The sequence below is a fragment of the Amphibalanus amphitrite genome, unplaced genomic scaffold (assembly GCF_019059575.1).
Source record: "Amphibalanus amphitrite isolate SeventyFive unplaced genomic scaffold, NRLGWU_Aamphi_draft 001281F_arrow, whole genome shotgun sequence".
In the NCBI taxonomy this organism is placed as follows: Eukaryota; Metazoa; Arthropoda; class Thecostraca; order Balanomorpha; family Balanidae; genus Amphibalanus; species Amphibalanus amphitrite.
Genome location: NW_024882774.1, coordinates 183593 through 196646, shown reverse-complemented (window position 1 = coordinate 196646; position 13054 = coordinate 183593). Strand labels below are relative to the sequence as shown.

The following is a 13054-nucleotide window of genomic DNA, read 5'->3' as shown; positions in this document are numbered from 1 at the left end:
AGATATGTAACATAACCATTGGTGCCTATAGCTGTAAATTCCATTTTTTAGTCAAGGATGTGCCCCCCTTTCATCTTTGAGTTAGGGGAGAGTGGGGAAAGATGCCCAGGGTTTGACTATGTCATATATTATTCGAAAAAGACGATCGGAAAGCCAAAACTTGGAGTTTCAACGGAAGCCGACATCATTTTTCTCCAAAAATATCGCACTTTCGTGCCTGAAATATGAAAACTTTTTTTGCTATTAAGCATTTTCCTGAAGAAGTGAAAGGGAGCATCTTACCCCACAGGGTGGAAAAGACCCCCTGGCGTTGGGTAAGATGCCCCCTGCACTGTAAGTGACATAAATAGGCACGTGAATCGCCTGAACGAATCAGTAGTCCCTTCGAGCCTGCAGTAGACACCAAACGTCATCGTAAGGGCCCTCAAAAGTAGTCGTAAGGGGCTTCAGAGGTCATCGTTAGGGCCATCATAGTCCAGCGTGGCCAAACAAGCCTCCGTGGTGGCGTTCGGAGACCACTGTGGGGCCCTTATAGGTCTTCATGATGCTTGAGGGCCCTCGAGCCCATCGTGGGGACCTCAGATGCCAGCGCGGCCCGTGGAGCCAACGTGGGAGCCCTCAAAGGATGTCGTGAGGGGCCCTGGAACCAATAATGGGGCCCACAGAGGCCGTCGTGAGGGCTCTCAGAGTCAGATGCCGCCCAAAAAGTCGCTGTGTGGGCCGAGAGACCGGCATGGGGAGCACTCGACCGTACCGGACTCTCAATAGTCCCAGATCGGCTTTTGTCTCTCATCACAAGTATGTAATAAATGATTTGACGGGCTGCTTGAAGGACAGCCTACGGATTTAGGGGGGCGTCTTTCCCCATCAGGACAGGGGGCATCTTACCCCAAGGTACCGAAGTAACATTAAATCAGCACAATTTGTTAGCCATAAAGCTACACCCTGAAACAAACTGTTTGGGACACAGTACACGCATGTTAATGTATCACGACTATAGCAATGGACGCAAAAATTATCTACCTTCTTTGATATTTACAATGTTTTGACGCCAAAATATTTTTTGAAAGCAGCAAATAAAAAACATGCAATCACCAGCCAGCCGTTGCCCAACTGAGCTTCGCAAATTTTTGTGCAGTTAACAAGGCAGGCTTCCGCTTTACGCTAAGAACATTAATTTCCGGGTCCGATTCTTTGTTTCCCCGCTAGAGGGGGTGGGGCGTCTTTCCCACCCTGGGCATCTTACCCCACTCTCCCCTATGCTATGTTCAGATAAAAAAAAAACAGCTTAAAGCTTGCAAAACGTTTTCCTACGCTTACCTACTCATCAACATGTTCTTTATTAAATGTTTTTAGTGAATAGGTTATTATTGGTCTTCAAAGATCAGTTAACTGGTCTCTCTGCAAACCTTGGCCGCGTCTTCTGTTACGCAGCATGACGTGCACTCTGCAGACCTGGCATCAGAATCGAAAGGGCCTCGCATGCCGCCAAGTCCCGTATCGAAACTCAGTACCTATCTCCTATCCCGGAGACTCAATCTGTGAAACCCTTCTCATGCGGTCAGTGATGACCCACTTCCCGACCCCCGTCCTTTCTTAGACCCCTCTTTTGCTCCGCCTCCACGCGTGCCCCTCGCCATCCCTCGCCGGAGTTAGCAGCGGCTGACGTTGGCGGCCACACGGCAGCGTCCTTGGGCGTGCGCTCTCACTGGGCGGTTCGTGTGACGTCATCATACTAGCTGTGACGTCATCCCGTGCACGATGACGTCACCGGGTTCGGGTGAATGGCGCGCACGGCCGGTTGGCACTCGTGCACGTGCTGCTTGGGGGGCCGGCGACTTGCTGGCGCGGCTGGCCGCGGGACGATACGGCCGGGCAGGACGGGCCGGTCGGAGGCCGTCAGAGGGTGCTGCACGCTGCTGAGAGGAGGGTGGCGTGGCCGGCAGCATCGGAGACGGCAGCGTCTACTTTCTAGAGAACTTCAATCTGAGAATCGAGATTTGGCAGTGCTTGATGCTTTGTTGTCAGGCTTACAAAATCATGGAAATCAGAGTTCGGTTTCAAATCTAAGCACTATTCAATGAGCAGCTCCTGAGCGGTTCTAATATACCTAACTTTGCGAGATATCATTTCGACACGGAGACATAATCACAAGCCTGCGAGCCCTTCCTGGTAAATGAAATGACACCTAAGAACACTGAAGAGACATATTTTCGGTCAACCTTTACGACTTACGCTATAGAAGGCAATAAGTTACATCATTAGTTATCTCATCCCATTCATCCACCCAGGGCTCTTGAGCTACCTTCTCCCATCCCATGTCGACTGCCGTACCTATACCCTTCCAACGGCCATCCGTCTCCTTTCCTGATGCTGCCCCATGTCAAATACGCCCCCATTCATAGAATTGTTGATAGTACTTGGTGGAACACTGCTGTCTCACTATACCGTACCACGATTCCAACCACCAAACATGTGTGATATGGGGCACGAATGACATAACAACAGAAAATGCGATGACGCATATAGCTTAGCGACAATGACAGTCATTCACGTGAGTATGAGTCGTCACCCCGAACCAAACTTTAAACTCGGGATCTTAGAGGTTTGAAGGCCTCGAGGACTTAAATCCTGGAAGCCATGAGGTCGAGGTTTGCTGATTCTTGTATTCCCTCGTAGCCCGCTCTTCCCGGCCATCTCTTTTTCATTCGACGACAGTACCGAACAACACCTTTGATGACACTCGATGACACCGTAGTAACATTGACGCCCGACAGGCGGCTCCCCAATCGCCGCCGATGACGTCAGAGAGCGCTCGAAGTGGGAGACCACCGGACGCTCATCAAAGCAGGCTGTGATATGATTGAAACAACATGGCACGGCCGCCTTGAGAGAGCCGAGTGGGTCTCTTTGCGCGGCCTCTGGGTGTTTGCAAGGACGCGTCTCGAGGGAGGCGTCTGTCGCTTCCCCAGAGACTACAGCAGGGCCAGGGCCTCTGCGAAAGAGACTGAAGCCGTCTGTCGCTTCCCCAGAGACTGCAGGATCTTCGTCTTACGCTTGCTCATGTGGTGAAGACGACAGCTTACAACAGAAGTCTTGTAAATTTCTCGAGGCGAGGTGAGAGTCCGAAGGTGAGTTGACAATTAGCTCACTGTCTCGCTCACTACCATCGTTAATCGTTAATTAACTCTTCAGCGGGTATGTTGTAGAACCGTACTTGTTTGACGGTTCTAACCGGAGACAGGCGACGATGAAGAAGACTATCTATCTCTTGATACATACCACTTACCAGGCATCATACGAGAGACATGCTTGACTCTTCAGCATCCGGCCAGATAGATCAGACCGTTCTATCCGGTATGACCTAGTCGTGATGACGAACCCCTCGTCACCAGCGGCGCCGGGTGGACGCGTCCTTGCGCGGCCGCCAGAGGGGAGGTCCACGCCCACCCAGGCCGCCGCTCATCCGGCGCCGGCGCCAGTCGCCGTTGGCGTTGGCAGTGACCAGTGTGACGTCACGACACCATTGGCGTGACGTCATCAGGGGGCCAGCTGAGTCAGACCAGGTCCGCTGGCCTCTGGAGTTGTCAGCATTAATCAGCGGAACATTCCTGACCGGCCTTCAACCGGCGCCGGGTGAAATAACACGACCTCAACGAAATTTGGTGGCCGGAAACTTAATTTTGATGCAACGTAAATAGACGAAGCTTAGGCAAGCAGAGTGAGCTGCAAGATCGACAAAAACACTTGTCCACAATGCGAAGAACATGCCCTATTCAATAATTCATCCAAATTATTTTAATGTCTACAGCGGAACGCTCATGTTTCCAGTTTCTTAGTACGTCATCAAGGGAATGAGCATACAGGGAGTCTATAAGAGGTCACGTTCCCTCAAAGTCTCACCTTTGCACCAACGACAGCGCTAAACTAATGACGTCATCGCGCCACCACCAGATGCCACCCGTGGCGCCTCAGTCGTGTCGCTGCCGAGATGACTCGCCCCGTTCGGCCTCCGATGACTGTGTATATCGGCGCGGCCCCTCACCGGTTCAGCGCCCTCCTAATCCCCGTGAGAGCCCTCTTACCCTCCCCGGGCAGCATTCACTACTGACCGCCAGCGAGCGTGCCTGGCCGCAACGCTCGCAAATGAGCCACGATCGGGTATCAGCCGCAAATCCAGTTTGCGGCTTTTATTGGGCTTGATTAGAGACGCCGACGGGATGCCACCGGGACCGCAGTCGCCGGGACGCCACGCCGGCGAGCGAGCGGTGGCAAGGCCGGACGGTCACGCGGAGCCAGGATGCGCCGGCGCCGGTCGTGCACGAGCACTGCAGTGCACAATGCACGTCGCTCAGGTCACCGGGTCACGGTCAGCGTCGGCGGGCTGAAGGACGTTCTCGCTGCCAGCTGGGCCCGGCCCGGTGGACTATTTTCGTCCCGAAGGACGGTGCCACCGCTATGTCGGTCGTCACTCGAGTGACTGCACTGAAAACAAATCTACTCGTATATGGAGAGTAAAAGTCATTTTACCAGCCGCTAATGAGTTTCAACCGCTGGTTTACTCGTGTATGAAGCATTCCAAGCCCTGAGTTCTGGTTTACTCATTACAAAAACTCATACAAAGAAATCAATGACCTGCCATCTATGAGTAAGGCGGCCCCAAACGCATGAAATAATGGTTGTCTGTCAGGAAATGCGAGTTTCTTGACTCATGTATTGCGCGTAATTATCGTACTCACGAATCATGCATTCACTAAATCTGTGGAAAGCGAGTTCTGGAAATGAGTTATGAGTAAATAAAATCACAAATCGTGCGTAAAAAGCGTACTCACAGCCGACCGGTTATCAAACTCGTTTTTGACGTGTTTCTTTACCGATGGATCATAGGCCGCCTCGCCGCCATTTTTGTTCCGGCCGGATCCGTGTGTGCAGGGGGAGTCGCGTGCTGCAAGTTAAGGTGAGTAAATTACCAGATATTTTGCGTTATTAAGGGTATTGTGCGTGGAAAATACCGGAGAATTAAACGACAGCTCTCTTTGCTAACCTACATGCAGGCCTGGGACATTGATATACAGTAAAGGGGCCAGGAAGTCCACATGCGTGACCCCGCGTCCATGTCATACTGCAGTTTAGGTATCAGACTGCCCTTCAAGGAGCATATAATGAATTTATAGACCACTGTACAACCAGATCCAGGGTCACAGGCAGAATAGCTTATATTATTAATATGCACATAGCCAGGGTAATGCTTGTAGTGGCAAAATTTCATGCCAAAAGCTTCAGTGCATGTCCAGCGTCAAGCGTGCATCTATTATCTATATGTGCTGAATTAGAAAATGCATCAGGTTTTCAGAGCCTTAAAATTCAGGGTAAAAAATAAAATTTTGACCTATTTTGATGGTTTATCACCGCTAAAGACAAAAAGAAAATACCAGCACCATCCAAAAGCTACCTGTGACATGCCTATCAGAGGAATACCAAAATATAAATGCAAACAAATGGCAAAATATGCAAGTTCACAGGTGCCCAGCTATTATAAAAAATTGATTTAGGTCGAAGGTGGGTAGGTTGGAAATTGGAATGCTGTGCTTGGTGTCTGGTGAGAAATGATTTTGAAACTGCTTATGGGCTGTTCTCAGATGAAATTTCACCACAAATATTCCTTGTGCACATAACTCGCAGGCTGGCCAGTGTCCATGCCACACTGCAGTTTCCCATGGACGTTAACCCTCGCCCTGGCAAGGGGGGGGGGTTGATGCGACCCACCCTAAGGTTTTTCGAAGATAGCGTAAAAACGATAGCGTAAAAAGATGCAAAAAACTGCCTCACAATTAGTACACGGGCTTAACCCTATTAGTGGCAGGCTCCTGGCTACCCCCTATTAGTGGCAGGGGGGGGGGGTGCTGTTTACGACCCCCCTTGATATCTCGAGATCTAACGGGCCGATTTTCAAAATTCAAACGGCATTCGATTTCGCTCAACGAGATCTACATTTCTAAAAAATGTCAATAGGGGGGTAGAGGGAGGTAAAAACGGGCAAATTGCAGATACATTTTAGACTGTTTATCACGGCCAGGTTTCTGAACCAATCTTAACGCAACTTTTGCCGATCGATAGAGAATGAACCAGGAATTCACATGGATCCTAAAAATATGCATTTTCAAAAATCATAGGCGGATACAGATAATTGAGATTGGGGTACACAAAAAGTATAGTAAATAAGGTTTTTGTTGGTACTGTTTCTAAAAAGGGTGGCAATGGTCTTGTTATGTTACAATTTTCTTATGAGAGAACGACTACAATTGTATTGGTCATGCATAGGCGGTGTCAGGGCACCTATGTTGGGAGGTAAAAAATAACCCCCCTTTTTGGACGCCTGGATCCGCCTATTATAGCAAAAACGTGTCAAAAGAGGATGCACAATAACTTTGTATATGTTATCACATGATACCTTTCATTCCCTGTTCGTAAAACTGGTGCAGCATCGTGATCTTCGCCCAAATGACTCGCTTCACGAATAGGACCCCCCAATTCCCAGTGCTCTGGAGCCGCCCCTGGTAAAGTTATGAACTTGAAATTTTCAGGGAATGTGCCCAATTTAGTTTTAGGAAAAGTCAGAAAATTTCAGCATCGTAGCTTCAGCGGTTTCGGAGATATTCCCGAAAAACCTGAGGGGTGGATAAAAACAACCCCCCCTGCCACTAATAGGGTTAAGGTAACTAAATATCTGCCCTTTATCAATAACCTAAGAAAACTGCTTTGCCCTGAAAAAATGAGCCTCAAATTCACTTAATTTGCCCAGATCCAACTCAACTAACCAGCAATCTAAATGTTTCGCAGTGCCTTTTGAACGTGACAGACACATATTTTTGTATGCTAGGTAGACAAACATGTTTTTAAATTTTAATGCCCGCTTTTTAAACAAACCAGTAGAACGTATTGCAGCAAAATTAAACAATAGAAGTTGCAAAATCAGATGACATTTTCTCCCAGCACCGGTGCATTAGTTTGCTCTCAGGAAACTCTGTTCAAAATAGACTGGCTGACCGTAACTGTGTATTGTTGTGGCGTACATTAATAACATCTATTGAATGATGTTGAGGGTTTCTTTGAAAATGAGCCCCATTATTATTAAAAGATAAGCAAGTAATAGCCTTTGGCTCATTGTATAATAGACAAAAGAAATGGAAAAGAATATATGTGCGATATTTCGTGTTCGACACTTTTTCATGCACTGATGTTTAAAAAATATTTTTGTTGACAAGCAAACACACAAAACGAGCACAGTTGAATATCCCTCCTCTGATAACGAAACATTGGATTACATAATAATTTCAGAAATGTCGACAAAATCATTCAAAGTCCAACAAGTACAGAGTTATACGGGCATAAATGATACCTCATGCCCAGCATGCCCACCACATGCTGGGCATGCTGGGCATGAGGTATCATTTATGCCCGTATAACTCTGTACTTGTTGGACTTTGAATGATTTTGTCGACATTTCTGAAATTATTATGTAATCCAATGTTTCGTTATCAGAGGAGGGATATTCAACTGTGCTCGTTTTGTGTGTTTGCTTGTCAACAAAAATATTTTTTAAACATCAGTGCATGAAAAAGTGTCGAACACGAAATATCGCACATATATTCTTTTCCATTTCTTTTGTCTATTATACAATGAGCCAAAGGCTATTACTTGCTTATCTTTTAATAACATCTATTGGTTTGTTATTCAGGGTCCCAGCAACTCTGTCGATGCGGAGGTCACGGCCGCCACCGCCGACCCCGGCGAGGGTACCAGCGCGAGCGGGCCGCCGGCGATGGACATTGAGGAGAGCTGGCTCGTTATCGGTGAGTATAGAGAGTGAATGTTCATTTGACTTCGTTCATACTTTTGCTCTTATAATACTTTTGTTCATACGGCTTCGCCCCGCTCAGCCTCCGTCTGAATAATATGTTGCCCCGCCCGTCGTCAAGGACGTTGTCCGGCCCTCTGCTAAATTTAATTTATTTAGCAGCATTTATGGACTTTGTGAACATTGGTGAGCGTTGCTTGTTTGGAAATGAACTTGCCCTAGGGCTGGCAATTTAATGATATAACCTCGTATTTTATCGAAATACCTCGGGTCTAATGACCCTCGGAACTTCGGCAAAAACTCGGTGACATAATAAAATTGTCCCCAGCCCCGGGTGTGTATATTCTGTTTTCTGCTCTCAAAGTTCCTGTGTTTTTTTTTTTTCACCTGACGGCTCGGGATAAAACCGTTACATCACTCGAGAGTAAAATATGCGTTAATCGACCCGAGGCAACTTGCTCGGGATATAACCATTAATAGTATCGGAAACATTTGTTCTTGTTGCAGACGATGCAGTCGACCACCTGCTGCACCGCGCTGGCGAGCACGGAGCTGTGTTTCAGCCATCCCCAGTGGCCAGTACCCATGGCCGCAAGTTCGAGCTGGCATGCGCTACGTGGAGAATGAGACGGTTGTCGAGTTCAAAGAGCTAACCTCGGCGGTCGACTTAAGTGACCAGCTGCCGGGACAGAGACTGACCGGGAGAGTTCTGTTGGTGCCTCGTACTTTTCTCTGTTTGTTTCTGTTTTCTGTTCCGCAAGTTTTTGTCATTGTAACTAGTTGCAGTTGAATTAGCTTGTTGCAGTTCGTTTATCTTTTGCTGCAGGGTGTCCCTAAACCGTAAAGAGACGTGAAACGTTGGACGCTAATGAATGAGATACAAGGCACTTTGATGTAAAGCACAGGCAGAGCGGAATCGGAAATGTATCAGTTAACCAAACCATTGAAACTGTGTTTGCGTATTAAATGACTATTGAAACTGCGTCTTTCACATGCTGGTTGCACGACCTTTCTATAGAATACGAAATAACATAATCGCACATAAGACTGTGAAATAGAAAGCTGCTTGGTATAATAGGTCCGTCTGCTCCTTATGATGGGTTCCTATAGCTGGTCTGGCCTTGCAACCAGCTATGATCATTGAGCGTTACCGTCCATAATAGGTTGTCCACACTCAAAACTTTTTTACTACCTCCTGGAGAGTTCATTTTCATCAAACCCGCAAGATAATAGTATATTAAAAGGGTAACTCGCTGCTACCATTATGTGCATAGTAACGGTACGTGGTTAATATGAACTTATTCGCCAGCGAAGAGTATAATTACCATGTAAATATCAATATTACTCTCGCGATCCAGAACATCACGAAAACTCATTCCTCCTGGGTATCGTGACTCGGGTACAGATAGTCGTTTCATGCGTGGATCTTGTTTACCCTCGTGAAGATGATATTTGAAATGGAAACAATCAGCCAATCAGAAACGAGATCGGCCGTTTGCGGTTTGAAGGCCGCGCGCATCTGTCAGTTTTCGGCCGTTGGTCTCCGAGAGCGGATGTGAGCAGTGTCGGTGCCGCGCGGCGTGGCCGTTGGTGATTGTGCTTGTGTGTTGTTCATCGCCTATAGAGCATCTGTGGACATTTTATTGTAAGTACCGATGTGCTAGAGCATTGCGTGCCGTTGAGTGGTGCTAATTTGACCTGGTTAACAGGACCCCGTGCACGGCCACGTGGCCTAGTGTTGTGAGTACGTACATTAATTTTGTTGTGATGCTACAAGTTTATGCATTTTGTTGGTGACTTTGAAAAAGCCTTGCACTGTAGTGATCCAGTCTCATTATCTCACGCAGACGGGCGACCACCCAGGAACGCCGTCGCTCACTTCAAATATTGTGCGCTCTGCCTAATCCAATATGAGGGCGCTGAATGTCTTGTATTCATATTCAACTTGCATTCAAGTTGTATTGTGGTGTTTATTTACCGCTTGTGCATTGCTGAACGCTTTCTATAAATTTGTATGAATAAGTGAAGAGTCTCACAATGTTCATGGTTGGTGTGCCCCTCGTATTGTTTGTACGGAAGCCAAATATACCTACATTGTTGCTCTTGAAACATTTTTTTTTTTAGTTGGTGAGCTCCGGTTAACAGAAGCTTCGTGAAGCTTCTGAAGGAAGCGTCTGTGGGTCTGTTACCATCCTCTGGGGGGTTTACACTAAAGGAAAGAATAAACATTACCATGTGGCAAAGGGTAGGCCATAAGAATATACTCTCTGTAGGAGGGTAAAGCGCAGAGTAGATGATGCGTTACTCCCTAAAAAAGGGTTCCGTTAAAGATTTACCCTTTCAAAGAGTGTAACCCAAAAAATGTTACACTCTAGACAAGAGTAAATCAAAAGAGTTTACCATTCAGAAGATGGTAAAAAACGTCTGTGTGTCATGTTACCCCTCCCTGGCGAGTTTACTCTTCATGAAAGAGTAAAATTTACCATCTGGAAGGTGGTAAAAAACGTCTGTGTGTCAAGCTACCATGCTATGGCGGGTTTACCCTTCAGGAAATGGTAAAAAAGTTTTCAGTGCAGCTTGCTTGTTCGTATGTGCATGGAATACAGATTTAACTTTGCTGTTCTCTTGACTTGTCATTCGTTCTAAACAGTACAAAATGAGTGCAGGGTTATTATTTTGTCAATTTTATGTCGCCCATGCCATGACAATAGGTATCCACGCACTTGTCGTTTTACAGAACATTCGATGTCTTGTTGATTGTTCCTATAAAACGACCACGTTTCTGTGTTCGGTGTCATTGCTCGGTGTTAATATAACGGATAGTATATGGTCTTGTTGGATGTTCTTCCTCGTCTTGCATGCTATTTTGCACACGAAATAACACGCAAGATGGGAATGAAAATCTGATAAGTCGCGTTATCCGTAATATTAACAGCGGAAAATCTACTCATCTCCTGCCGGTCAACCTTACCTATGACTGATGAGTAGGTTGACTGGTAAGAGGTGAGTAGATTGACCGGTCGCTGGCGCAGTCAAATAGGTGGTGTCCATAAAATCGCCCATCCATTAGTAAATTAACTCACAGAATGAGAGTAACGAAAATGAGTAACCAGCGATACATGAGTTTTCACAATGAGTAAGGTGAGTAGATTGACCGGTCGCTGGCGCAGTCAAATAGGTGGTGTCGATAAAACCGTCCATCCATGAGTAAATGAACTCACAGAATGAGAGCAACGGAAATGAGTAACCAGCGATACATGAGTTTTCACAATGAGTTAACTCATCGAGCGTGGGTAAATATGCATGAGTAAACGCACGTTTCATCGGAAAGTTGACCGGCAAGTGGTGAGTTGATTAACCGGTCGCTGGGGCCGTCAAATAGGTGGTGTCCATATAACCGCTCTTCCGTGAGTTTACTCACGAGAGAAGAGTAGATTTGTTTTCAGTGTGGGACAGTCCGAAATACCAGGACTATCTTTCAACGAGTCGACTGAGCCAGCGGCTGGGGATGGTCAATGGGGACCACCGGCCAGCGCTGGACAGTGTCCCCAAACTCACTGCGACTGGGCGTCGGGCTCCATCGGACTTGCTGTCGGTGACATGGCGGCTGTGACCTGCAGACTGTCCCCCTCGGGTCAGGGCGGGGCGGGGCGGGGTCGGAGCGCAGTGGGCCTCCTCCAAAGGTGTGGGTGCCGCCCCAGTCGGCGAGAATGAATGACGACCGGCCCGGCCGCAGTCACTTCCGCCAGATTCTCAGACTGTGGCGTCAGACTCAGACGAGAGCCGTGCCAAGTGAGCCCGTCGACCGCGCCGCCGCCGACGCTGGAATCGGTGCAATAAGCCCGCGCCCCTCCGCCCTGCGCCCTCCCCCTCCCCCCGCGGTCCGCCTTTAGCCACTCACTAGCTGTGCCTGGTGGGGTTATGTAACATTGGCCCGTTGCGGTTTTACGTTTACGTGGCCGCGACTGCAGCGCAGATAAACAGGGGGTGGTGAGTGGACTCAAACGATCTCTCTGGCAGTCTCATGGCTCTCGCCCGCTCGCTCGGGGTGGAGTGTGCGGACCATATCAGTGACAGGGTGCTATACGGACTGTTAAGGGTCGTTACGGGTACAAGTATCGCAAGAGAAAATCAGTTATCAGAGCGGAGACATCTATTCATTTTTGCGCAGCAAAATTAAGTTGTAGCAACTCTGAACTGAGTATTGGTTTTGCTCTCAAGTCTCAACAAATGTAAATCGTGTTCTTCGACTAAAGATAAAATATCATTGCTCATCATGTTTATCACATGGAAGATGTGCAGTAGGAAATAAAGCACTCAGTAATAAACGATCACCCTCCATATTGCAAGCTATGCAGCTATTGCCAATCAGTTCTCACAATTCTGCTTTGACCACCAGGCATTTTTAAGACGGAACGAACTGGAAAGAAAAGAGAGCCTATCATCCTTTGCGGGAAGAGGGAACTAAAATGTAGAAAGATACGCTATTCTAATCACACATGGCATCACCACAGATGGAGGCAGATTGAAGTGGAAATGTGAGGTTCTCTGCATCCGCGACGGGCTGTTAAGAAAACGCAAGAAAAATGAGATATGTCCGGGGATGAAACTACTGGGATTGACTCGCTGTTCTAGCATCAGTGGACAGTGATGGCCAGGTATATTTTAGCCGACTGTTTAATTTCATTGTTAATGTAACTTCAGTTACATTCATGATTAACTTATTCACCATTAGCAGTCAGCGCCTAATCATTATTAATAGTACTTATTTTTACACGTTAATCCTCTACCGGCGATGGGGATGATAACCCTAAGTTTTAATTTTTTTTTGCAAATAGCATAAAAACGGAGGCACGTAGCGCCGCCATATTTGGCATACACATTGGGGCAACCCTTTGACACTTATCCTGACAATTTTAGGTCCCAGTCATTTCAGGTCAGGTCACCAGGTAAAAAAAAGGTTCAAGGTCAGGGTAAGATTAAACTAGTTTAGCGGCAACGGACCGCAGACAGTTTTTCGTTGCTAGCGTGAGTAGTGAGTACTGAGTACCGTGGCACGCAGCGCTACCAAATTTCAGACACAGCTATTTTTCTGGCTGTTCAGACAAAACTAAATTTCAACACATTCATCTGACACGTGTCCTGAGAGTTTTGTTCTAGTGACCTCAGGTCAGGTCACAAGGTCTAAAAAACCGG

At 47.2% G+C, this 13054-nt stretch overlaps 1 long non-coding RNA gene across 1 annotated transcript; it reads left to right on the top strand.

The window, feature by feature from the left end:
- The first annotated feature begins 4854 nt into the window (after positions 1 to 4854).
- On the top strand, positions 4855 to 8978 carry LOC122371822. The gene is made up of 3 exons (XR_006254787.1): positions 4855 to 4957; positions 7739 to 7853; positions 8366 to 8978. It is a non-coding gene; the product is annotated as an uncharacterized LOC122371822 (long non-coding RNA).
- The last annotated feature ends 4076 nt before the right edge of the window (positions 8979 to 13054 follow it).